This window comes from Bombina bombina, chromosome 6, assembly GCF_027579735.1.
Source record: "Bombina bombina isolate aBomBom1 chromosome 6, aBomBom1.pri, whole genome shotgun sequence".
Taxonomy (NCBI): Eukaryota; Metazoa; Chordata; class Amphibia; order Anura; family Bombinatoridae; genus Bombina; species Bombina bombina.
The window spans coordinates 104,661,926-104,687,939 of record NC_069504.1 but is presented as its reverse complement, the minus strand read 5'-3'; the positions used below and the strand labels follow the sequence as shown (position 1 = coordinate 104,687,939).

Sequence of the window (26,014 nt, the reverse complement as noted above, 5' to 3'; positions counted from 1 at the left end):
ATTTTGATGAAGACCAGTAAGTGCCTTTTCTACGATGGAGATTGTTAATATGATTATAAAGTGCACCCTGGCAGTTGGGTTAACGGTGTAAGACTGTGCTTATCCTTTACGGGAGATTGGTGTGTGTGTGTATATATATATATATATATATATATATATATATATACACACACACACACACTGTATCTGTGTATGTACAGGTATACCTCACTTTACAGCGCTTCGCTAATACAGCGCTCTGTGGAGTTGAAGTTCAACCTCCAAGGATTTTGAAACAGTGCTGTAATCATCATGAGATTGCAAGAAAAGTGACTGGCACCATTTTGTTATGCACAGTTCACTCTGTTTACAGTGCAATCTGTGTCTCAGTGCTATAGTCTGGCAAATTGTACTACAGTAATTGTCACTATTTTACAGGTACAGTATTTATTGAATACTAATCGAATACTGTGCTGTGCTTGTGTTAAACTAAATGTAGCACTATTGCACCCCTAATATATGTTAGTTCAAACATGTTTTCAAGTCTTTAAACACACTGGCAAGTGAAAAGAAAGCTAAAACTGCCTTGTTTCACTTTAAGGCGGTTTTCACTTTACAGCAGGCCTCCGGTCCCTAACCCGCTGTATGAGCGGGGTATACCTGTATTTAATGTTAATGAGAAAAAGTACACTCAGAATGGAACAAAGTGCTGCTGTAAAGTTCTTTGCAAACTATGGCCTAGATTTGGAGTTTTGTCGGTAAAGACCCGTGTAGCTAACGCCGGCTTTTTTCTGGCCGCACCATAAAAATAACTCTGGTATTGAGAGTCCACATAAAGGCTGCGTTAGGCTCCAAAAAAGGAGCGTAGAGCATATTTAACGCAGCTTCAACTCTCGATACCAGAGTTGCTTACGCAAGCGGCCAGCCTCAAAAACGTGCTCGTGCACGATTCTCCCATAGAAAACAATGGGGCTGTTTGAGCTGAAAAAAAAACCTAACACCTGCAAAAAAGCCGCGTTCAGCTCCTAACGCAGCCCCATTGTTTGCTATGCGGAAACACTTCCTACGTCTGCACCTAACACCCTAACATGTACCCCGAGTCTAAACACCCCTAGCCTTACACTTATTAACCCCTAATCTGACGCCCCCGCTATCGCTGACCCCTGCATATTATTATTAACCCCTAATCTGCCGCTCCGTAAACCGCCGCTACTTACATTATCCCTATGTACCCCTAATCTGCTGCCCTAACATCGCCGACCCCTATATTATATTTATTAACCCCTAATCTGCCCCCCACAACGTCGCCTCCACCTGCCTACACTTATTAACCCCTAATCTGCCGACCGGACCTGAGCGCTACTATAATAAAGTTATTAACCCCTAATCCACCTCACTAACCCTATAATAAATAGTATTAACCCCTAATCTGCCCTCCCTAACATCGCCGACAACTAACTTCAATTATTAACCCCTAATCTGCCGACTGGAGCTCACCGCTATTCTAATAAATGTATTAACCCCTAAAGCTAAGTCTAACCCTAACACTAACACCCCCCTAGGTTAAATATAATTTACATCTAACGAAATTAATTATCTCTTATTAAATAAATTATTCCTATTTAAAGCTAAATACTTACCTGTAAAATAAATCCTAATATAGCTACAATATAAATTATAATTATATTATAACTATTTTAGGATTAATATTTATTTGACAGGCAACTTTGTAATTATTTTAACCAGGTACAATAGCTATTAAATAGTTAAGAACTATTTAATAGCTACCTAGTTAAAATAATTACAAAATTACCTGTAAAATAAATCCTAACCTAAGTTACAATTAAACCTAACACTATACTATCATTAAATTAATTAAATAAAATACCTACAATTACCTACAATTAAACCTAACACTACACTATCAATAAATAAATTAAATACAATTCCTACAAATAAATACAATTAAATAAACTATCTAAAGTACAAAAAATAAAAAAGAACTGTTACAAAAAATAAAAAAATATTTACAAACATAAGAAAAATATTACAACAATTTTAAACTAATTACACCTACTCTAAGCCCCCTAATAAAATAACAAAGACCCCCAAAATAAAAAATGCCCTACCCTATTCTAAATTACTAAAGTTCAAAGCTCTTTTACCTTACCAGCCCTGAACAGGGCCCTTTGCGGGGCATGCCCCAAGAAGTTCAGCTCTTTTGCCTGTAAAAAAAAAAACATACAATACCCCCCCCCCAACATTACAACCCACCACCCACATACCCCTAATCTAACCCAAACCCCCCTTAAATAAACCTAACACTAATCCCCTGAAGATCTTCCTACCTTATCTTCACCATACCAGGTTCACCGATCCGTCCTGAAGAGCTCCTCCGATGTCCTGATCCAAGCCCAAGCGGGGGGCTGAAGAGGTCCATGATCCGGCTGAAGTCTTCATCCAAGCGGGAGCTGAAGAGGTCCATGATCCGGATGAAGTCTTCATCCAAGCGGGAGCTGAAGAGGTCCATGATCCGGATGAAGTCTTCTATCAACGGCATCTTCAATCTTCTTTCTTCGGGAGCCATCATCTTCCATCCGACGCGGAACATCCTCTTCTCCCGACGCCTACTAGCCGAATGACGGTTCCTTTAAGGGACGTCATCCAAGATGGCGTCCCTCGAATTCCGATTGGCTGATAGGATTCTATCAGCCAATCGGAATTAAGGTAGGAATATTCTGATTGGCTGATGGAATCAGCCAATCAGAATCAAGGTCAATCCGATTGGCTGATCCAATCAGCCAATCAGATTGAGCTCGCATTCTATTGGCTGATCGGAACAGCCAATAGAATGCGAGCTCAATCTGATTGGCTGATTGGATCAGCCAATCGGATTGAACTTGATTCTGATTGGCTGATTCCATCAGCCAATCAGAATATTCCTACCTTAATTCCGATTGGCTGATAGAATCCTATCAGCCAATCGGAATTCGAGGGACGCCATCTTGGATGACGTCCCTTAAAGGAACCGTCATTCGGCTAGTAGGCGTTGGGAGAAGAGGATGTTCCGCATCGAATGGAAGATAATGGCTCCCGAAGAAAGAAGATTGAAGATGCCGTTGATAGAAGACTTCATCCGGATCATGGACCTCTTCAGCTCCCGCTTGGATGAAGACTTCAGCCGGATCATGGACCTCTTCAGCCCCCCGCTTGGGCTTGGATCAGGACATCGGAGGAGCTCTTCAGGACGGATCGGTGAACCTGGTATGGTGAAGATAAGGTAGGAAGATCTTCAGGGGCTTAGTGTTAGGTTTATTTAAGGGGGGTTTGGGTTAGATTAGGGGTATGTGGGTGGTGGGTTGTAATGTTGGGGGGGGGTATTGTATGGTTTTTTTTTTACAGGCAAAAGAGCTGAACTTCTTGGGGCATGCCCCGCAAAGGGCCCTGTTCAGGGCTGGTAAGGTAAAAGAGCTTTGAACTTTAGTAATTTAGAATAGGGTAGGGCATTTTTTATTTTGGGGGTCTTTGTTATTTTATTAGGGGGCTTAGAGTAGGTGTAATTAGTTTAAAATTGTTGTAATATTTTTCTTATGTTTGTAAATATTTTTTTATTTTTTGTAACTTAGTTCTTTTTTATTTTTTGTACTTTAGTTAGTTTATTTTATTGTAGTTATTTGTAGGAATTGTATTTAATTTATTTATTGATAGTGTAGTGTTAGGTTTAATTGTAGGTAATTGTAGGTATTTTATTTAATTAATTTAATGATAGTATAGTGTTAGGTTTAATTGTAACTTAGGTTAGGATTTATTTTACAGGTAATTTTGTAATTATTTTAACTAGGTAGCTATTAAATAGTTCTTAACTATTTAATAGCTATTGTACCTGGTTAAAATAATTACAAAGTTGCCTGTAAAATAAATATTAATCCTAAAATAGCTACAATGTAATTATAATTTATATTGTAGCTATATTAGGATTTATTTTACAGGTAAGTATTTATCTTTAAATAGGAATAATTTATTTAATAAGAGTTAATTAATTTCGTTAGATTAAAATTATATTTAATTTAGGGGGGTGTTAGTGTTAGGGTTAGACTTAGCTTTAGGGGTTAATACATTTATTAGAATAGCGGTGAGCTCCGGTCGGCAGATTAGGGGTTAATAAGTGTAGGCAGGTGGAGGCGACGTTGTGGGGGGCAGATTAGGGGTTAATAAATATAATATAGGTGTCGGCGGTGTTAGGGGCAGCAGATTAGGGGTACATAAGGATAACGTAGGTGGCGGCGCTTTGCGGTCAGCAGATTAGGGGTTAATTATTGTAGGTAGCTGGCTGCGACGTTGTGGGGGGCAGATTAGGGGTTAATAAATATAATATAGGGGTCGGCGGTGTTAGGGGCAGCAGATTAGGGGTACATAAGTATAACGTAGGTGGCGGTCGGCAGATTAGGGGTTAAAAAAAATTAATCGAGTGGCGGCGATGTGGGGGGACCTCGGTTTAGGGGTACATAGGTAGTTTATGGGTGTTAGTGTACTTTAGAGCACAGTAGTTAAGAGCTTTATAAACCGGCGTTAGCCCAGAAAGCTCTTAACTACTGACTTTTTTCCTGCGGCTGGAGTTTTGTCGTTAGATGTCTAACACTCACTTCAGACACGACTCTAAATACCGGAGTTAGAAAGATCCCATTGAAAAGATAGGATACGCAATTTACGTAAGGGGATCTGCGGTATGGAAAAGTCGCGGCTGAAAAGTGAGCGTTAGACCCTATTTTGAGTGACTCCAAATACCGGAGTTAGCCTAAAACCAGCGTTAGGAGCCTCTAACGCTGGTTTTCACGGCTACCGCCAAACTCCAAATCTAGGCCTATGTCACCACATCTGTGAAAGCAACACAGCAAATCACAATAATAAACCCTATAACATTAAAGGGACATGTATATCTGCAAATGTGGTATACATGATACATTGCATTGCATGTGAAGTTGGATGCTATATTGGAGAAACAAGCCAAAAACTGCACCTTCGGATTAACTCAGACACTCAATCAAAAATTAACACACAAACAAAACGCACACAAAATCTGTTACATAAAACTCATAACTAAACTGCTACGAAGTACATTAAACACCCATAAACTACTTATTAACCCCTAAGCCGAGGCCCTCCCGCATCGTAAACACTATATTAAACTTATTAACCCCTAATCTGCCGCTACTGACATTGCTGCCACTAATTTTTTTTATTAACCCATATTCCGCCGCTCCCCAACATCGTCAGCCCTATAATGAAGTTATTAACCCCTAAACCGCCGCCCTTCCGCATCACAAACACTATTTAAATATTATTAACCCCTAATCTGCCCACATTGCCCCTTCTATACTAAAGTTATTAAGCCCTACACCCCCACCACTATAATAAACATATTAACCTCTAAACCGCAAGCCCCCCACAACGAAATATACTAATTTAAACTAACCTCTAAACCGAAAGCCCCCACATCGCAATAAACTAAACTAGTAACCCCTAAACGTAACGCCCCCTAACTTTATATTAAAATTACAATTTCCATATCTTAAATTAAATTAACTTACCTGTCAAATTAAAAAAAAACTAAGTTTAAACTAACAATTAAACTAATATAATTATTAAACTAATATTTAAATAACTACCAATTTAAAATAAAATAAACTACACATTAAAACAATCCTAACACTACTCTAATTACAAAAAAAAGACTAAATTACAAAAAAATAACAAACAATATATTACGGAAAATAACAAACGAAATTATTAAAAATAAAAAGAATTACACCTAATCTAATAGCCCTATCAAAATAAAATGCCCACCCAAAATAAAAAAAAACCTAGCCTACAATAAACTACCAATTGTCCTTAAAATGGCCTTTTGTGGGGCATTGCCCCAAATATATTATCTCTTTTACCTGTAAAAAAAAAATACAAAGACCCCCCAACAGTAAAACCCACCACCCAACCATCCCCCAAAATAAAAAACCTAACTCTATAAAAACCTAAGCTACCCATTGCCCTGAAAAGGGCATTTGTATGGGCATTGCCCTTAAAAGGGCATTTAGCTATTTTGCTGCTTAAACCCTAATCTAAAAAAAAAAAAAACACTTAAAAAAACCTAACACTAACCCTGACGATCCACTTACAGTTTTTGAAGTCCCGCTTGAACTATCTTCATCCCGGCGGAGAAGTCTTCATCCAGGCGGCCTCTTCAATCTTCATCCAGGTGGCATCTTCTATCTTGATCCTGGTGGCGCAGACCGGGGCCATCCTGAAGACATCCGGCAAGGAGCATCCTCTTCATACGGTCACCACCGTACACTGAATCTTTAATGCAAGGTATGCCATTCAAGATGGTGTCCCTTGCATTCCTATTGGCTGAAAGATTTGAATCAGCCAATAGGAATTAGAGCTGCTAAAATCCTATTGACTGTTCAAATCAGCCAATAGAATTTAAGCAGCTCTCATTCTATTGGCTGATTCATCATGTGCAGAGCGAACCACGAAGATTGAGATGCCAATACAATGACATAGAGAGGGGTGGTTCAGCTCTCTCAATGGGATGAAGTAAAATAACAGGAAGTAATGCTCTGTAAGTAAAATAAAAATGTATTATATAAATGAATAACAGAATTTAGAAAAAAACATAGCGATTTAGGTTGGACATACTTGATTAAGAATTTATTGAACAATCGGTCTAAATTTATTATCACTTTAAGGTTTGTCAGAAAGGATATTTTTAGAGTTGAGTGGTCTATGAGATGATAGAGAGAACTATAATTGAAGGCAAAAGCTTTGCCATTTTCTTTCAGAGAGTGGACCGTTTTGCTTTCATGTTGGATACGTATGATCCTAGATAAGACTACTGTTCTAGGCTCAGTTTGAAAACTAAAGTATATGCCCCCTGTTGCCTTTATAGGAATACCTTTGCTTTAATCAGGGTCCCAGTGGGCCTTGCTTAACCCCTTAACGACCAAGGACGTACGCCACACGTCCTCAAAAAAAAAGTCAGTTAATGACCGAGGACGTGTGGCGTACGTCCTTGGTCTGGAAAGCAGCTGGAAGCGATCCTGCTCGCTTCCAGCTGCTTTCCGGTTATTGCAGTGATGCCTCGATATGGAGGCATCCTGCAATAACCCCCCTTGGCCATCCGATGCAGAGAGAGCCACTCTGTGGCCCTCTCTGCACCGGACATCGATGGCCGGTATCGTTGGTGGGTGGGAGCTTACGTGGGAGGCGGGTGGCGGCCATCGGTGCGCTATGTGGAGTGGAGGGGGGCGGGATCGGGGGCGGGAGCTATGGGGGTGGTGGGTGGGCGCGTGCACGGGGCGGGAGCGGGTGGGAACCGCTACACTACAGAAAAAAAAAAGTTGAAAAGTTGAAAAACCCCCCCACTAAAATGCAATCTAAGGGTCCTGGAAGGGGTTGGGGGTTGGTCTCGGTGGGGGGGGGAAAGCTACACTACAGAAAAGGGAATTTAAAAAAAAAAAGGCACATTTTGTTACAAAACTGGGTACTGGCAGACAGCTGCCAGTACCCAAGATGGCGCCCATTATTGCAGAGGGGAAGGGTTAGAGAGCAGTTTGGTGGGGGATCAGTGAGGTTGGGGTCTAAGGGGGGATCCTACACATCAGCATATGTAAATATGCTTTTTTTTTTAAAAAAAAAAAAAAGGGCCAAATACCTTTTATTTTAGTACTGGCAGAGTTTCTGCCAGTACTTAAGATGGCGGGGACAATTGTGGGGTGGGGGAGGGAAGAGAGCTGTTTGGGAGGGATCAGGGGGTCTGATGTTTCAGGTGGGAGGCTGAGCTCTACACTAAAGCTAAAATTAACCCTGCAAGCTCCCTACAAGCTACATAATTAACCCCTTCACTGCTAGCCATAATACACGTGTGATGCGCAGCGGCATTTAGAGGCCTTCTAATTACCAAAAAGCAATGCCAAAGCCATATATGTCTGCTATTTCTGAACAAAGGGGATCCCAGAGAAGCATTTACAACCATTTGTGCCATAATTGCAGAAGGTGTTTGTAAATAATTTCAGTGAGAAACCTAAAATTGAGAAAAAATTAACGTTTTTTTTTTAATTTGATTGCATTTAGCGGTGAAATGGTGGCATGAAATATACCAAAATTGGCCTAGATCAATACTTGGGGTTGTCTACTACACTACACTAAAGCTAAAACTACCCCAAAAAGCTCCCTACATGCTCCCTAATTGACCCCTTCACTGCTGGGCATAATACACGTGTGGTGCGCAGTGGCATTTAGCGGCCTTCTAATTACCAAAAAGCAACACCAAAGTCATATATGTCTGCTATTTCTGAAGAAAGGGGATCCCAGAGAAGAATTTACAACCATTTATTCCATAATTGCACAAGCTGTTTGTAAATAATTTAAGTTAGAAACCAAAAGTTTGTGAAAAAATTTGTGAAAAGTGAACGTTTTTTTCTATTTGATTGCATTTGGCGGTGAAATGGTGGCATGAAATATACCAAAATGGGCCTAGATCAATACTTTGGGTTGTCTACTAAAAAAAAATATATACATGTCAATGGATATTCAGAGATTCCTGAAAGATATCAGTGCTCTAATGTAACTATCGCTAATTTTGAAAAGAAATGGTTTGGAAATAGCAAAGTGCTACTTGTATTTATGGCCCTATAGTTTACAAAAAAAGCAAAGAACATGTAAACATTGGGTATTTCTAAACTCAGGACAACATTTAGAAACTATTTAGCATGGGTGTTTTTTGGTGGTTGTAGATGTGTAACAGATTTTGGGGGTCAAAGTTAGAAAAAGTGTGTTTTTTTCCATTTTTTCCTCATATTTTATAATTTTTTTTATAGTAAATTATAAGATATGATGAAAATAATGGTATCTTTAGAAAGTCCATTTAATGGCGAGAAAAACGGTATATAATATGTGTGGGTACAGTAAATGAGTAAGAGGAAAATTACAGCTAAACACAAACACCTCAAAAATTTAAAAATAGCCTTGGTCCCAAACGGACAGAAAATGGAAAAGTGCTGTGGTCATTAAGGGGTTAAGGGTATCACATCACACTTTTGCTTACTGAGGCCTCGATGATCGAAAGCTCCAAGGCAGTGAGAAATTCAAAAGGGATCCGTTGGTATGTCGAGAAAGCCGGCCAAATATTCCAAGCGGCTGACTGAAGTGTTTTTAAAATTAAGTAGTTTTCCAGCCTCCAGTCAAGTTAAAAAGACCTTTATTAATTTCTTACAGGGTCCATCACATAAACCAACAACGTTTCAAACCTATTTCAGGTTCTTAATCATGTCTATTGAATAGTGTACAGGTGTGTCTTTTATACCTGTTCAATCTTTCATTAATTTGCACACTAGTGCCATCTTGTGACCAAAATTTAAAATTGCATGTGATAAATAAGTTTTTAGATTTATAAATTTTTATTCTTTTCTAAAGGATTTAAATGTGTTTTTTAATTCCTTATATTTATCACATGAAATATTAAAACCAAATTAAAATATGTATATTTAAAACCCATACACATAAAATTATCAGAATCAAATTGCTACTACAGATATATGCTACATTTTTTAGAAAAATAATGACCATTCAAAATCTTTATTCAGACCTTCAGGTATCATTGTGTTTAGTTTGTTTATCCAGTACATCTCTCTTTTTTTAAGCATTTGGTCCCTGTCACCTCCCCTCCTGGGTCTGTCAACTTGTTCAATTACTTGAAATCTAAGTTGACTGATGTTATGACCCATGGAGAGGAAGTGACAGGAAACAGGGGCCTCCAAATTTTTATTCCTGATGTTAGACTTATGTTCAGTGATTCTGGTTCTTACTTCCCTACTTGTTTCACCTATATAAATTCTAGCACACGGACACTTGATGAGATATGGGTCATAACATCAGTCAACTTAGATTTCAAGTAATTGAACAAGTTGACAGACCCAGGAGGGGAGGTGACAGGGACCAAATGCTTAAAAAAAGAGAGATGTACTGGATAAACAAACTAAACACAATGATACCTGAAGGTCTGAATAAAGATTTTGAATGGTCATTATTTTTCTAAAAAATGTAGCATATATCTGTAGTAGCAATTTGATTCTGATAATTTTATGTGTATGGGTTTTAAATATACATATTTTAATTTGGTTTTAATATTTCATGTGATAAATATAAGGAATTAAAAAACACATTTAAATCCTTTAGAAAAGAATAAAAATTTATAAATCTAAAATCTTATTTATCATATGCAATTTTAAATTTTGGTCACAAGATGGCACTAGTGTGCAAATTAATGAAAGATTGAACAGGTATAAAAGACACACCTGTACACTATTCAATAGACATGATTAAGAACCTGAAATAGGTTTGAAACGTTGTTGGTTAATGTGATGGACCCTGTAAGAAATTAATAAAGGTCTTTTTAACTTGACTGGAGGCTGGAAAACTACTTAATTTTGAATACATATTGGGGTTTGGCTAACCCTTTCCTGTGCCCCAGAAAGGAAAAGAGAGGTGCTGTCTTTCACCATTCTCATACAATATTTTGAAGTGTTTTTAAGGCAGCATTGCCGAGTGGCGTTTTTACTATACATTGCAATGGGTGGCGATGCTGGCGATTATATTCCAAGCAGCATCACCACCTACATTGACAATGTAAAGTAAAGGATTCCTTTTAAATAGATCACTAAACCATTTAAATGTACAGCAGCCTACAAGAATATCCCCTAATCCACCATAACTCCCATCACTATAACCCGCTACACTATTTATCCTGTAAATGCAACAACCCCCATCGAAAATTACCCCTACACTACTTAACCTCATAAACTACGAGTAAAAGCCATTTCCTAAGACTAAAGCCCACTTAAAGTGAAAGTCAATCCTAGCGTTGTACAAACACTAGGATTGACTATTGAAACCGATAAAGGGGACTTTCATTCATTCATAAAGTCACTTTAAACAAGCCCTCCCCCCCCCTTAAAAAAAAAACTCCAGTAAAACTAGTTGAATTAATCGCAACTCTTTAGCATTAAAAAAACCTTTACTAAACCAAAGTAAAAATAACTATCTTTAACATTTGCCCTGAGAAGGCCATAAGTGATTAAGCTGTATTGCTGTTTAAAAAAAATCCCAACAAAATCCTAAAATTAACCCTTTAAGGACACAGCTTTCAGTTTGCTCAATTGTTTTATGACGGAAAAATTCCGTCATATGTCCTTAAGAGGTTAAATAAATAATCCTAAAAAAATACCCTGATGCATGATATACATACATGATATAGCTCTTTTGAGTAATCCAGCTATTTCATACCTCCTATCTGCTCTGCCTCTTACCATGAATATCAGATTACCACACTATAACCAGCATATAGCTTACAAAGGGGATCTGTTAAATGTATGCCATGGACAATAAGCTAGTTAATGAAGGGAAAGGTTCATCAAAGGGATCTAAACATTACCTAAGCTGGGATATAAGTTTTAGTCCCTTGACTTCCTTTGCTTGTGATTTGATGAAACCTTCCGGACCCTCCATTTTAATGCCTCACTTTCCTCAAAACAGCAGTCCATCATGCGGCTCATGTAACATCTGAGCAGTCCCTTCTGGCAACCTCTCAGGATTTTACTGATTTTATTACATTTACTCCAAATTCTGGTGGAAGCATTCAGAACATGGACTGCTTCTCAGAGAGGTGATACTAGCATGGAGTGTACAGCTGACTCCTGACCATTGTCAATTTCAAGTATCTCTTTGATCAATAGTCAAGGTGCTAATTGTGGACTCCCTAAGATCATATTTTAGTGCATGATGAGTGTGGGACAGTATTGTCACCTTCTACATCAATCTAAAAATGTATAATCATCTCTGTAGCAGATGCTTGACTCACTATAAAATGTCTCTACTTTTCAAAGTATTTTGTGTTCTCCATTCCTCTAGCTGAGGAAATTAAAGCCTTGCTGTCAGTAGCTGGGAAAAGCAAGGTATATGTAATTTTATTAGTATTTTGAATTCACAGGAGAGTACACTTACATTGTATTTATACTTAGACCAAGGAATTTAGAGAGTACATTACCCCCTTGCCAAAATATTTATAAGGACATTATACTAACTGATGCTGCTAGTTTTTTATCCAGAGGGAATTTATTAGGCTAATAATGCTACATCTGGGGCACTGTATATCTGCTTTATGGTTCAAATGCTGTGAAAAAGAATTTAAGTTTTCAGTTTTCTTTTAAGTATCAATGTTCTATCTTAAAGATTTAATATGTGTCTCTCATCCTGCTATGAATAGAGAAGGAAAGCTGTTCTCTATTAACTTCATATTCAAGGAGTGAACATTTGGGAAGAAGACTATGTTAATCTGTTCTGTCAGGATAATGGGTCCTTCATCAAGACATATCTGACCAGCTTATTCTAAATTGGGATCTACCATGTATAATCTAATGGTATACAAGCTGAATCACAGCTTCAAGCATATTGTGCCAGATATAGAGACTCCAGTGCTCTATGATAGATGCATTTGTTTCTCCCTGAATATTTAATTTAGCGTTCCTGTTTTTCCAATTTTGTTCTCTTCTTTCAAGAGTCATTGCAAGAATCAAACAGGATTCATATTCAGTAATTCTTCTAGCTCTGGTGTGGGCCTGCAGAACTTGGCAAGTGGATCTAATTCAGATGTCTTCTCTTCCTACATGAACCCTACCCCTAAGAAAGGATCTTCTGTTTCACCCGGATCTCAATTTGCGAAATTTGACAGTGTGAAGGTTAAATGCTTAGACCTCAAGATCAGGTGTTTCTCTGACTCGAATATTTATAATTATCTATAATTTGCTTCATGCAAGTAAGCCGGTTAAGCAAAGAAGATATCGTAATATCTCAAAAGCTTACTTTCTTTGCTGTTCTTCTTTTAGTTTTTTTCTTGGAGATTCTTTTGAAATCCCCATAATTCTTCAGTTACTTCAGGATGGACTAGATAAGGGCCTACTGGCTAGTTTTCTAAAGGGTCAGATATCTGCATTAACTGTTTTTGTTTCCCAAAAGTTGGTTACGTTGCCAGATGTTCAAACTTTTGTACAACCCCTGGTGAGAATTTGTCCTGTAGTTAGACCAATTTCTCTTCCTTGGAACTTGAATTTAGTTCTCTCTGTTCTGCTTTTGAACCTATGCTTATTTTAGACTTCAAATGTTTGTCCTGGAAGGTTCTTTTCCTTCTAGCCATTTTTTCAGCTAGAACTGTTTCTGAATTATCAGCTCTGTCTTGTGGTCCTTAATTACTGACTTTTCACCAAGATAAGGCGGTCTTGTGAACGAAAAGTGGTATCTTCAGAAAATATTAGTCAGGAAATAGTTATTCCTTCTTTGTGTCCAAAGCTTTCTAATCCAAAGAAAGATTTCTTCACAACCTAGATGTTGTCAGAGCTTTAAAGCTCTATATTCAGGCTACTAAAGACATTAGACAAACTTCCAGTTTATTTGTCCACTACTCTAGTCCTAGGAAGGGTTAGAAAGCTACGGCGGTGGCCCTAGAATCCTGGCTAAGGCAGATTGTTTGTAAGGCTTACTTGGTTGTGGTAAAACCACCATGGAAGGGGGGGGCGGAGCCTGTACTCAAAGCGGCAAGACATGTCTTCATGAAGCTCTCTGTTTCTGAACCTATTTTCACAATTTAACTATAGCAAACCTATAATATTTATTGTTTTGGAGCAGATATACATCTCTGAGAACAGATATACCTTCAAAGTGGAGGTTCTGACAGTGTTTTTGCCTACGCTCTTTGAGTCAGCTGCACGACAGACTTCTTCATAGCCCTGAAAGCCATCTTTGCAAACTACTGCATCCACGCACTGAGTTAAGTAACAGAAGGGGACCCTGTGGAGGTTATGGAGCGTAGGTCTTGGGCTGCCGTATAATAACCCCCCCCCCCCCGAACTCCGGGGTTACGATATCCTGTAATAGGATTAAAAACTCTCACTCTTGTGTCAATCAGTTTAAGCGGCTAACATACTGCCACTCTATTAGCCCTCATACTAATCGCTATCAAGTAAGCAATGACAGTCCGAATACACAGCGTAGCTATTCCATCCGTTATGGAGGCGGTAGAAGCTTGGGGGTCTAATGTTAGATTGCTAATAGCGGAGCACTTTTGGACCCTAGAAAGTCACTTGCGCATGATTATAACCCAGGAGCTGGCAAGAGATCGTCATATCGCTTACAAGGGAACACATACTAAAGTGAGGATCCCAAGCAAAGTTGTAAAGTGTGCAATTATCAAGAGAATGCAATACCTGCATATTCAAAGAAAACAGAGGCATGGGATGCTGACTAAGAAGGTTAACTCTATAAAAACAGCACACAGAAAACAAGCTACTGGCCCTGATCGGATGATTATACACAAACGGAAAGCCCGGATTCTACAGGCGGCTAAGATGGCGGCTACTAAAACAAAAGCACTACATCGGCATACAAGACAAGCAAGCTACATCCTTCACGGAGGGTGCTTGCCAAGAGTGCTGCTAACTCTGAATCTACCAGACAGATCTGAAAGAACGAAGGGCACAGGATCTAAAGCAGCTTACTCATTTGCAGCATCGCCGCTGTGTATTCCCGGCTCTTGGGACATTTTTAACTTTCATGATTGCAGGAACTTTATTCACCGGTTCCGTCTCAATCGCACAGGAATTGGCTAGAGCCCGAGTGGGGGACAATAAATCTGTGTTACGATCCCCTTTTTACTTTGCATCTACTTTCTTATAGCCTCCAGGTCTAAGAGCTCTTATGCTCCCTCTGAGACGTTACTGACTTACAAACTTTCCCAAATGTATGGGGTTGGAAACACAGTAAGGTGACATGACTGTTGCGCTTTTTTTTTTTTTTTTTTTTTTTCTCTGCAGAGTTTAAAAGGTGTTTGCATGAGCATTTTTTTTATATCTTGTTATGTTTCTAACTCACTGTTTATTAAGTTTGTTCCTGATGTACTGTTAACAAATATCTTTAATGTGTGATTATGATTGCTGGATTACACCATCTACTGTCACAGGTATGTCTCACTGAGTTGCAGACTATATGTAATTTTTGCTACTGTAGGGACCCTGTGGATCTAGGTGCAAGCATTGCAATGGAAGGGTGCCATATCTTCCTGCCGGTGTGTTGTTCTGGGGGCTTTGGGGGGCCTCCGGAGGGACACTAGATACGATGATGATGTCTGCCTATTCTACTGGGGCTTTTAGCTTCCGCCTGCTCTCAGTATTCTCCCTATTAATCCCCTTAAGACATGGCCTCTTCAATAAGTATAGTTAGCTAGCTTCTAGAAATGAGCTCCCTCACTATCTCTGATATACCATAAAAGGGATATGGGCTTCCATCTTGTGGTTATTTGTGTTTTCCTATACAGATCTAGATTAACCTAAGTCATTTAGCCTATAAGGTATGTCATTTGCGATATTATTTATCTCTTGTTGAAGCGCTTATCACTAGTGTATATAACAATGGGGTAAGAGGCCATGTTTTAGTATGCATTCCCCTAGTGAGACTGTTAACCATTAGACTGATAAATATTAGTTTCCGCTACTTTTACGAATAATGTACTGGGTTTCCCTCCACGGGGTATAGGGCCCATACCCTTGTGGCAGGCTCTCAGTCTTCTGGTAAAAAAAAACAAACTATTTGTATATGACAAATTCTAGAATAGTTCCCAATTGAGGACATTATGCTAATATTTCAACAGATCCTCGCATATGTCTCCTTTAAATTTCCCCAGCCCTACGGCTTTGGCCAGTATCGCCTTATGTGGCTTAAGAACCAGTATTGCCCATTGTTTTCTCTACCTCACTTCATACTAGTGTACTCATAACTCCTTATTGGTATTTGTGCACCACTATAGCCGTTTTCGTTCTAACCACACAGCTAAAGCGAGATTCACCTAACCTTGCTGTATTTATGGCATTGCCTGAAGAACAGAGTACCACATATCAAGTCTAGTACATTTCAAACCCAGATCTAAATTGCAAGCCCTATCTCATGTACAATATATCTAGTGTGGTCTCAACATACCTTTTGAGCACTTGCTTTAAGCTAACTTTTCATCAGACTGCCTTTTTCCCATTTTTTATAGTATAAGGGATCTACTGAGCTAGGGTCGTGCTTTCTTTTGGCAAGATCTTGACTTTGAGTTTAGCTATCTGTTATTTGAGTGGCAGATGTTTGAGCCCATTATATCTTTGTATTTTCAATCTACAGTTACAACACTATTTGTATTTTACACTTTCAGTTATAGTCTTATAAAATCTTAAAACCGGAGGTAAACATAAGACCCATGAGAGGTCTTTTCTACTGCAGATAGCCTTCTGTTACAGCAAATTCTTTACTTGATCAGGGGTCCAAGAGTGGCCCTTTAAGCGAGAGGGAAGGCTTAGCCTTTCATTGACATGTTCACATTATGTTTTTATATAGCATAATATTCATTTGTTACCTTGTTGTTTTGCTGATTGACATACATTTCTGTATGATGAGCTTTGTAACCTGTTATCTTTAACAGTAATTGTGGAATGCTTTAATACTTTGTTTGTATGTCAAAATTTAAAAAAAAAAAAAAAAAAAAAAAAAAAAGAAGGTGTGATGAGAGCAGGATGTGATGTCACTAGCTTGTGGGCGGGGCTTAGGTCCGGTGTCTGTGTCGCAGTTAGTTTAGTACAATCAACCTGTCTGGATGTGTATTGCTATGCTCTGTAATAAAATAGAGTTGTACCATCATTGCTGTGTCCTGCATATGTCCTGCATCTCATGACATGGTGTCAGAAGTTCTGGACTGCGCTTCTGTTTCTGATCGATTGCAATGTCAAAGTTTACCCCACCTGAGCCTTTTGACTTTTCTCAGCCTGCAGCTTGGCCCACATGGCGTCAGCGGTTTCAGCGCTTCAGGATTGCATCCAAACTGAACAAGGAGAGTGGTGAAGTACAAGTTAATTCTCTTTTATATTCTATGGGGAAAGATGTAGAGCCAGTGTTCAATGCTTTTACTTTCCAAGAAGGGGAAGAAGTTAACTTTGATATAGTTATGGATAAACTCAGTGCCCACTTTGTGCCCAAAAGAAATGTGATTCATGAGAGAGCTTGTTTTCACAAACGTAATCAGCGTGTGGGAGAATCTGTGGAGTCATTTGTGCGCAGCCTGTATGAATTAGCTGAATTCTGTGAGTTTGGTGTTGCTAAAGAAGAGCAAATCAGAGACAGAATAGTTATTGGAATTGCAGATGCTGAAGTCTCCCTGAAGCTGCAGTTAGAGCCTGATTTAACGTTAGACGGGGCTATTAGGATGGCCCGCCAGAGTGAACTGGTGAAAAAGCAAAGTGCTGATCTGAGGTCTGAGAGTATTGTGGATGAAGTGCAACAGTCTAGGAAAATTACTAGTGAAAGGCACAGTGTGAGCGGTAGATCTAAAGTACTGGAAAGGCCTAGAAGTGGATGGGCGCAACATGGCCGATGCACACGGTGCTACCGGGCTCATGATCAGAGTGCTATATGCCCGGCCAGAGATAAAAGATGCAGAAAATGTAACAGAATAGGCCATTTTGAAGTGGTGTGTAAAACTGAATACATTAAGGAGATGCAGGTGGACAGTGACCAGGAGGGTCAGGAAGTGTCTTTTGTGGGGTCTGTTGTGGAACGGACAAGCTCAGAGGAAGATTGGAAAGTTACTTTTACTGTAATGGGAGCCAAAGTTGATTTTAAGATTGACACAGGAGCAGATATCACTGTAATGTCTTTTGCTGAATTTATGAAACTGCCTCGACAGCCCCAGCTGGCGAAGGTTACTACAAATGTTCATAGTCCTGGTGGCCGCATTGATTGTGTGGGGAAATTTCTTGCCAGCTGTGAGTACAAACAAAGGAAGTTCACCATGTGGGTGCATGTGATCCGAGGTCAGTGTGTTAACAGTTTATTGAGCAGAAAAGCAGCCTGTGACTTGGGCCTCGTGGCCAGAGTGAATGAGATCTCTGAAGATATGTTTGGCGAGTTGGGCCTACTGAGCTGCAAACCTGTCCGTATAGCACTTAAAAGTGACGCAGTCCCGTACAGTATTTCTACTCCTCATAGAATTCCGTTCCCGCTCATGCCTCAAGTGGAGAAAGAGCTCATGCTCATGAAGTCTATGGGGGTTATTGAAGAGGTTGTTGAAGCAACTGATTGGTGTGCCCCCATTGTTCCAGTTGCAAAGAAAAACGGAAAGGTGCGCATCTGTGTGGACCTGAAAAGGTTGAATGAGGCAGTGAAGAGGGAGAGATTTGTGCTGCCGACATTGGAAGATATAGCCCGAAGTTGGCTGGGGCGAAGTTCTTTTCCACATTAGACGCTTCTAGCGGCTTTTGGCAGATCCCCCTGGATCCAAAGTGCCGCAAACTGACTACCTTTATCACTCCGGTAGGTCGGTTCTGCTTCTGCAGACTTCCCTTTGGGATATCCTCCGCTCCTGAGATCTTTCAGAGGGAAATGAGTTCTCTCCTGAGTGGCCAAGTGGGCACAGCAGTCGTCATGGACGACATTCTAGTGTATGGGTCTACAGTGGAGGAGCATGATCAGCGTTTGAGTTGTGTGCTGCAGGCTATCAAAGAGTCTGGGCTGAAGCTGAATAAAGAAAAATGTCATTTTAGGAAAACTGAATTATGCTACTTTGGGCATATCATCAACGGGGATGGCATCAAGCCGGACCCCGAGAAAATTCGGGCTATCGAACAGATGAAAAGCCCTTCTGATGTACATGAGCTGAGACAGATATTGGGCCTTGTAAATTACGTGGGCAAGTTTCTTCCAGATTTATCTACAGTTTTGCACCCTATCACAGAGTTGCTTAAGAAAGATGTTGCCTGGGTCTGGGGACCCTCACAAGAAAAAGCGTTCCTGCATGCTAAGTCCCTGCTGGGGTCTGCCCCAGTGCTGGGGTTCTACGACCCTTCAAAAAAGACTGTGGTTAGTGCTGATGCAAGCAGTTATGGGTTGGGGGCTGCACTCCTGCAGCTGAATGACAACAAACTACAGCCCATCGCCTACTGTTCCCGCACACTGACGGCTGCAGAGTCAAAATACGCTCAAATTGAGAGAGTGCCTGGCTGCAGTTTGGGCCTGTGAGCGCTTTCAGCGTTATCTAGTGGGTTTGGAGAAATTTAGTCTGGAAACTGACCACAAACCGCTAGTCCCTCTTATCAATTCTTATGACATTGACAAAACACCCTTGAGATGCCAGAGACTTTTAATGAGACTACTCAGGTTTAATGTTCAGGCAGTGCATGTGCCGGGGAAGCAGCTGGTTGTGGCAGATACACTGTCCAGGCTCCCGCTGGCTGCTGCTGAAGAATCCTCCACAGAGTCGGATGTAAAAGTGTATGTTGATTCAGTTCTGGCCTCTAAGTCCATTTCTTCAAGGAAACTGGAAGAGATAAAGAAAGAGACATATTTGGACACAGATCTGCAAGAAGTTATAAGGTACATAAGAGATGGCTGGCCCGAGAGCCGTGCAGCCTGGATGTCTTTAAATGCTTACCAGCCAGAGAGGTCGCAGCTCACGGAGCTGGAGGGGTTGGTGCTGTTCCAAGACCGTATTGTAATTCCTGTCAGCATGAGGAAGGAGATGTTGAACAGGATACACGATGGGCACTTAGGCATTACAAAGTGCAGAGAAAGAGCAGCTACAGCTGTGTGGTGGCCTGGGATCAGCTCCGACATTGCAAATCACGTGTCTAAATGTGCCTTTTGCCGGGAACGCCGGCCTACTCAGAGAAGGGAGCCCTTAATGTCTACTCCGTTGCCTGCGGGGCCGTGGCAGAAAATAGCTGCTGATTTGTGCGAACTGCACGGGAAAAAGTTTCTTGTTGTTATCGACTACTATTCCAGGTATTTGGAAATAGCACCCCTGAATGATATCACAAGTCAGGCCGTTATCATTCGCCTGAAGAGCCTGTTCGCCCGCTGGGGCATTCCAATGGAGCTGGTGAGTGATAATGGCATGCAGTTCGCTTCTACAGAGTTCAGTGCTTTCAGCAGGGAATATGATTTTGTACATTCCACGTCAAGTCCACATTATCCGCAGGCCAACGGAATGGCTGAAAGGGCAGTTCAAACAACAAAATTCATTCTAAAGCAATCTGAACCGTACCTAGCCCTCTTGTCATACAGGGCGACGCCCATTCAAGCCACCGGGTTTAGCCCGGCACAGCTGATGCTAGGACGCCAGATTCGCACCACTTTACCCTCAGTGGGTGTCTTCAAGCCGCCTGGCCCTGTTCCTCGGGACGAAGTCCTTAGGAGGGATGAAGAGGCCAAAAAGGGTTATCGTTTCTTCTACAACAGGAGACATTCTGTCAGGCCTTTACAGGAACTGAAAGCGGGCCAAAGTGTCAGAATTAAACTGGATGATGAGAAGAAATGGAAGACGCCTGCTACGGTAGTGGGCCGCTCTCCAGAACCAAGGTCTTACACAGTCCTTACAGAGGGAGGGACGGTTACACGCCGTAACCGAAGACATCTTCAGCCTGTACCTGAGAGTCTGGAACCGGATACCTCAGTACCACCGCCGGTGGGATCCCCTGTTCTAAGAGAGGTGCCTTCCCCTCAGCAAGATCATAGCGGGGATATATCTTTGCCTCCAGCAGACTCTTGTTCACCATCTTCTGTATCAGAGGACAGTTCATGCAAAGTTACATCAAGCGGAAGAGTGGTGAAACTTCCGGCCCGATACAGGGACTGACTTTAGCTAGAACAGTGACCGGAAGTATGGGCAGAATAATCCCATGGTCACTGTGGACTAGGGTAGTCTACCCCGATGTCCAAGTCAGGATGTAATTTATTTGTTCATGTTTTCTAATCTATCTGTTTTTATAATGTTCAAAAACAAAATGTTGTTGTATACCCTGTTGGTGTACCTTGTTATTTAATATATGCGAATGTATGCTTTGCCTTTGAAAAAGGGGAAGATGTGATGAGAGCAGGATGTGATGTCACTAGCTTGTGGGCGGGGCTTAGGTCCGGTGTCTGTGTCGCAGTTAGTTTAGTACAATCAACCTGTCTGGATGTGTATTGCTATGCTCTGTAATAAAATAGAGTTGTACCATCATTGCTGTGTCCTGCATATGTCCTGCATCTCATGACAGAAGGGAAATATGTGGGAATAACATAAGCTACCAAGCCCTACACCCAGTCTGTATCAATATGTAGAGCAATAAATAGTAAATTACCCTGAAAAAATAAAAAAAACCACCATGGAAAAGAGTAGCTGCTAATGCTTTGAGATCAGTATCTACTTCCTAGGCTTTCAAGGATGATGCCTCCTTGGAACAGATTTGCAAAGTGGCAACTTGGTCTTCCCTTCACACTTTTTTCCAACTTTTATCATTTTGACATTTAGACTTCTTCTGATGCAGCTTTTGGCAGGAAAGTCCTTCAGGCCACAGAGTCCGGCAAATAGAAACTGCCTACTTTTTGTCCCACCCATCCATAACATGGACTCTCAACCTGGGTATTGTATCCCACATGTTATGAAGCTATGGACTCTCATCAGCTAAGAAGGAAAACATATTTTATACTTACCGATACATTTATTTTCTTCGGGCTGATGAGATTCCATATTCCATGTCCTATTTTTGTATATCAATGATTGTTCTCATTTGCACCTCGTAACCCTGCTTTCTGTCTTTCCTACCTTTGTATTTTTGTGGAAGAAACTTAAGCTGTGTAAGGTTTCTTGACCTCCTCCTGATAGGCTGGAATATATCCCATATGTTATGAAGCTATGGACTTAAATTTATCAGTAATTATAAATTCTGGGGGTTCCTTTTTCAGATAATTTTTTTTTTTTTTTTTTTTAAAGGTACTGTTAGTTTTTTTTGTTGTTTGGTGTTTTTTTTCAGCTAATGTTAGGTCTGTTTTGGGGTAAATTAGTGTTTGTTAGGTTAGGGGGTTTAGATGTTTAGGGGTTAATAGTGTAGTGGGTTACTTTGCAATGGGGGTATTTTAAGGTTTGCTCTTTGTGCGCTTTGGGTTAGCGCACAAGCGGAAAAGATTTACTTTTAACTTGTGTGTTGGGTAGCGAGCACAAAGAGCAGAAGTCGGGGGAGTTAGCATGTGAGCTGGAGCGTTAATTACCACTCCACTCATAATCTAGCCCATAATCTGTTAGAATTTAAAGCTAAGAAACATATTATGTTACTGGCTGCTACATCGGATTGAGATCCTAACTTCCTGGCTTCCTTGTGGATACCACTACTCTGTATAATATTGGTTAAAGGTTGACAATAATGCAATAAAAAAAATGGTTTATTGCGTTACTTTTAAACCTCTGCAAAGTTCCTAAAGACATAGATAAAGTCAATCCAGGAGCCTCAATGTACGTTCTTGGCTGTTGCTTAGCAGAAGAATGATACATAGGTACAAGTAGGTATTAGTGCAAAAGATACTCTAAAAAAGACATTAGACACTGTGTGATTGCTACTCTTGTAACTAATTTATAACTGTCCCTAACTGGGATAAACAGAGGAGATAAGATAAAAGCCTAGATTAGTTTATGGAGACCAAACTTTACTTATTTCTTCAATCTCTGAAAAATAAAATCATTTTAAAAACTACACATGCAATGTCATGCTCAGGCTAACCTTTGTTTTAAAGTCCCTTTAATCACTTATACTAATGTTTAATCACTTATACTAATGTTTATCATGTGTCTTAACCTATTCTTTGTTTATCTTTGTAACATTTACCTGTGATAGTTTAAAAAAAGCATTGTCTTAATCATTTTCACCCACTAGATGGCACTATGTTTGCATTTAAACGTCATAAGCAATGTTTCCAATTTCAATTATTTCATTGTCATTGGAGAGCAAGGTACTTACTAGTTACCACACTGGACTGAAATTACATTTATCAGAAAAAAAGTACAGAGGTTTTGAAATCCCAATACATTTTTGTATATTATTATTTATGAATAATTATAACATTCCTTCTCACCTCTGTGGTGCCTATCACAGTAAGTGTTTCACTACAGGGGGTCCTGCTGGGGCACAGGTTCCATTTGCATCATGTCTGGCTCCTCTGTGTGTCCCTGCAAAAAAGTTTTTACAGTTTAAGGAAAGTGTACAGTGTACCTTAACAGTATAATGGTAGCATTTCCAAGATGGCTGTCACATTGTTGCTGCACAAGTGCATATACTCTGGCGTGAACTGAGTAAGAGGGAAGGATGAGGCCCAGTCACACAGACGCTGCTTCTCTTCCTCCTGTGTTGCTCTGCTGGTGAAATGGGAGGGCCTGCCACAACCTTTTGCCTGAGGCCCAGTGAGGTCTAGTTACGCCCCAGGTAGCGGAACGCGGATCGTACAAAGGTGCTATGTTTACATGTAAAGAGAAAATGATATAAACCAAACTAAAGTGATAAAAGCCCTAATTGTAAGTTACCCTAAAGTGCAGACTTGGCCAACCTAAGGAATGAAAAAGAATCTGTCGCTGTTTTTTAGCTGGCACCATGTTTTCTCAGATGACTGTACTACCTAACATTTCCTGGAGGGTTTCCCCAGACAGGGAGGTGGGTGGAGCATATTGTAATCAGGGTGGGGTTATGGTGTTTTAGGGCCAGTCCCTTGATCAGTGATGGCACCACTGATGTTTTGGATACTACATTTCCCATGATGCTCAACTAGAGTTCAGAGTGCCTAAGCATCATGGGAAATCCTAGCTCCAAAACATCTGGGGTGCCAAGGTTAGCCATCACAGCCCTAGGTCATTTGCCCTAATGTGGGAACTGCTGGAGGGTTTACAGCAGAACTTCTATCCCATAACAATCCTGCATGATCCAGGACGGTTGGGATGTCTGGATTAATGTCTGTGTCCCACCTCAGACTGCTCGTGTACTGCACACAGTGTACAATAAATGAATCCTACCATGTGAGTGCTTTGAGGGTACCAGAAGGAAAGGGACAGTGCACTGTAAAATTGTGCTCCCAGTGTTCCAATTTACCTGTTATAGTGTATTAAATTGTTCATAAATAGCTCATGTACCTTTTGTCTTTTGAAATAGCTGCTTTTGTCAAATATTGCAGAAATTGGTAAAGAAAGGCTGCGTAAACAGCGACAGCAGAAGACATTTTGTTCCAGTAGGGTTTGGAGGGATAGGTATTAAATTTTTTCAATTTCAGTTAATTTAGACGGACATACAATAAGGAAGTCTTTGTGTTTATATAGAGTAATAAGAAAACAAGATCTGTGAGCTCAGCCCATTTTAATGGGTTGTTGGTTTAAACAGACCCCCCCCCCCCCCCCAGGTATTTCATATACAAAAAATAAATATTAAGAGGCAATGCTGCATACATTTTATGCTCTACAGCTGGTATAACAAGTCATTAGAAACACATTAAGGGAAACCAATTTTACAGTACACTTTGTGGGGTCTCAGTAAATGTATACTATTTTCTAAGGGGTCACAGTTACGTGTGCTGTTAGTGTTGTCTTTCTTAGGATTTGTGGTTATAATGAACTTGCTGTGGGTGGTCTCAGGCAGGGTTATGTGTGCTGGAGGGTTGCAGTTAACTTTATTTTACTTTATACTAGTACTGTCTATACATAGGTGTGTGCCTATAAAGTCCATTAGCTGTGCATAGATAATTATCATTATACTGCACTGCATACTCATCAGTGTATATATACATCATTAAACAGTGCAGCCTGTTCACTATTAGTGTATAGATATTACATTATTATTCAGCACAGCATATTCATCAGTATATAGATACATCATTATACAGTGCAGCCTGTTTGCTATTAGTGTATAGATATTAAATTATTATTCAGCACAGCATATTCATCAGTATACAGATACATCATTATACAGTGCAGCCTGTTCGCTATTAGTGTATAGATATTACATTATTATACTGCACAGCATATTTATCAGTATATAGATACATCATTATACAGTGCAGCCTGTTCGCTATTAGTGTATAGATATTACATTATTATACTGCACAGCATATTCATCAGTATATAGATACATCATTATACAGTGCAGCCTGATCACTATTAGTGTATAGATATTACATTATTATACTGCACAGCATATTCATCAGTATATAGATACATCAGTATACAGTGCAGCCTGTTCGCTATTAGTGTATAGATATTACATTATTATACTGCACAGCATATTCATCAGTATATAGATACATCAGTATACAGTGCAGCCTGTTCGCTATTAGTGTATAGATATTACATTATTATACTGCACAGCATATTCATCAGTATATAGATACATCAGTATACAGTGCAGCCTGATTGCTATTAGTGTATAGATATTACATTATTATACTGCACAGCATATTCATCAGTATATAGATACATCATTATACAGTGCAGCCTGTTCGCTATTAGTGTATAGATATTACATTATTATACTGCACAGCATATTTATCAGTATATAGATACATCAGTATACAGTGCAGCCTGATCGCTATTAGTGTATAGCTATTACATTATTATACTGCACAGCATATTCATCAGTATATAGATACACCATTATACAGTGCAGCCTGTTCGCTATTAGTGTATAGATATTACATTATTATACTGCACAGCATATTTATCAGTATATAGATACATCAGTATACAGTGCAGCCTGATCGCTATTAGTGTATAGATATTACATTATTATACTGCACAGCATATTCATCAGTATATAGATACATCATTAAACAGTGCAGCCTGTTCACTATTAGTGTATAGATATTACATTATTATTCAGCACAGCATATTCATCAGTATATAGATACATCATTATAGAGTTCAGTCTGTTCACTATTAGTGTATACAAGTGAAATTAAAAAAATTAGAATATTGTGCAAAAGTTCATTTATTTCACTTATGTAACTTAAAAGGTGAAACTAATATATGAGATTCATTACATGGAAAGCAAGATAGTTCAAGCCATGATTTGTCATAATTGTGATGATTATGGCTTACTTCTCATGAAAACCCCAAAGCTAC

The 26,014-nt window shown here is 39.8% G+C and overlaps 1 protein-coding gene across 1 annotated transcript in view; it reads left to right on the top strand.

Moving 5' to 3' along the window:
* The window catches only part of FBXL13 (F-box and leucine rich repeat protein 13), a 478,799-nt gene that overhangs the window by 19,872 nt on the left and 432,913 nt on the right, over positions 1–26,014 (top strand). The window lies entirely within an intron of this gene.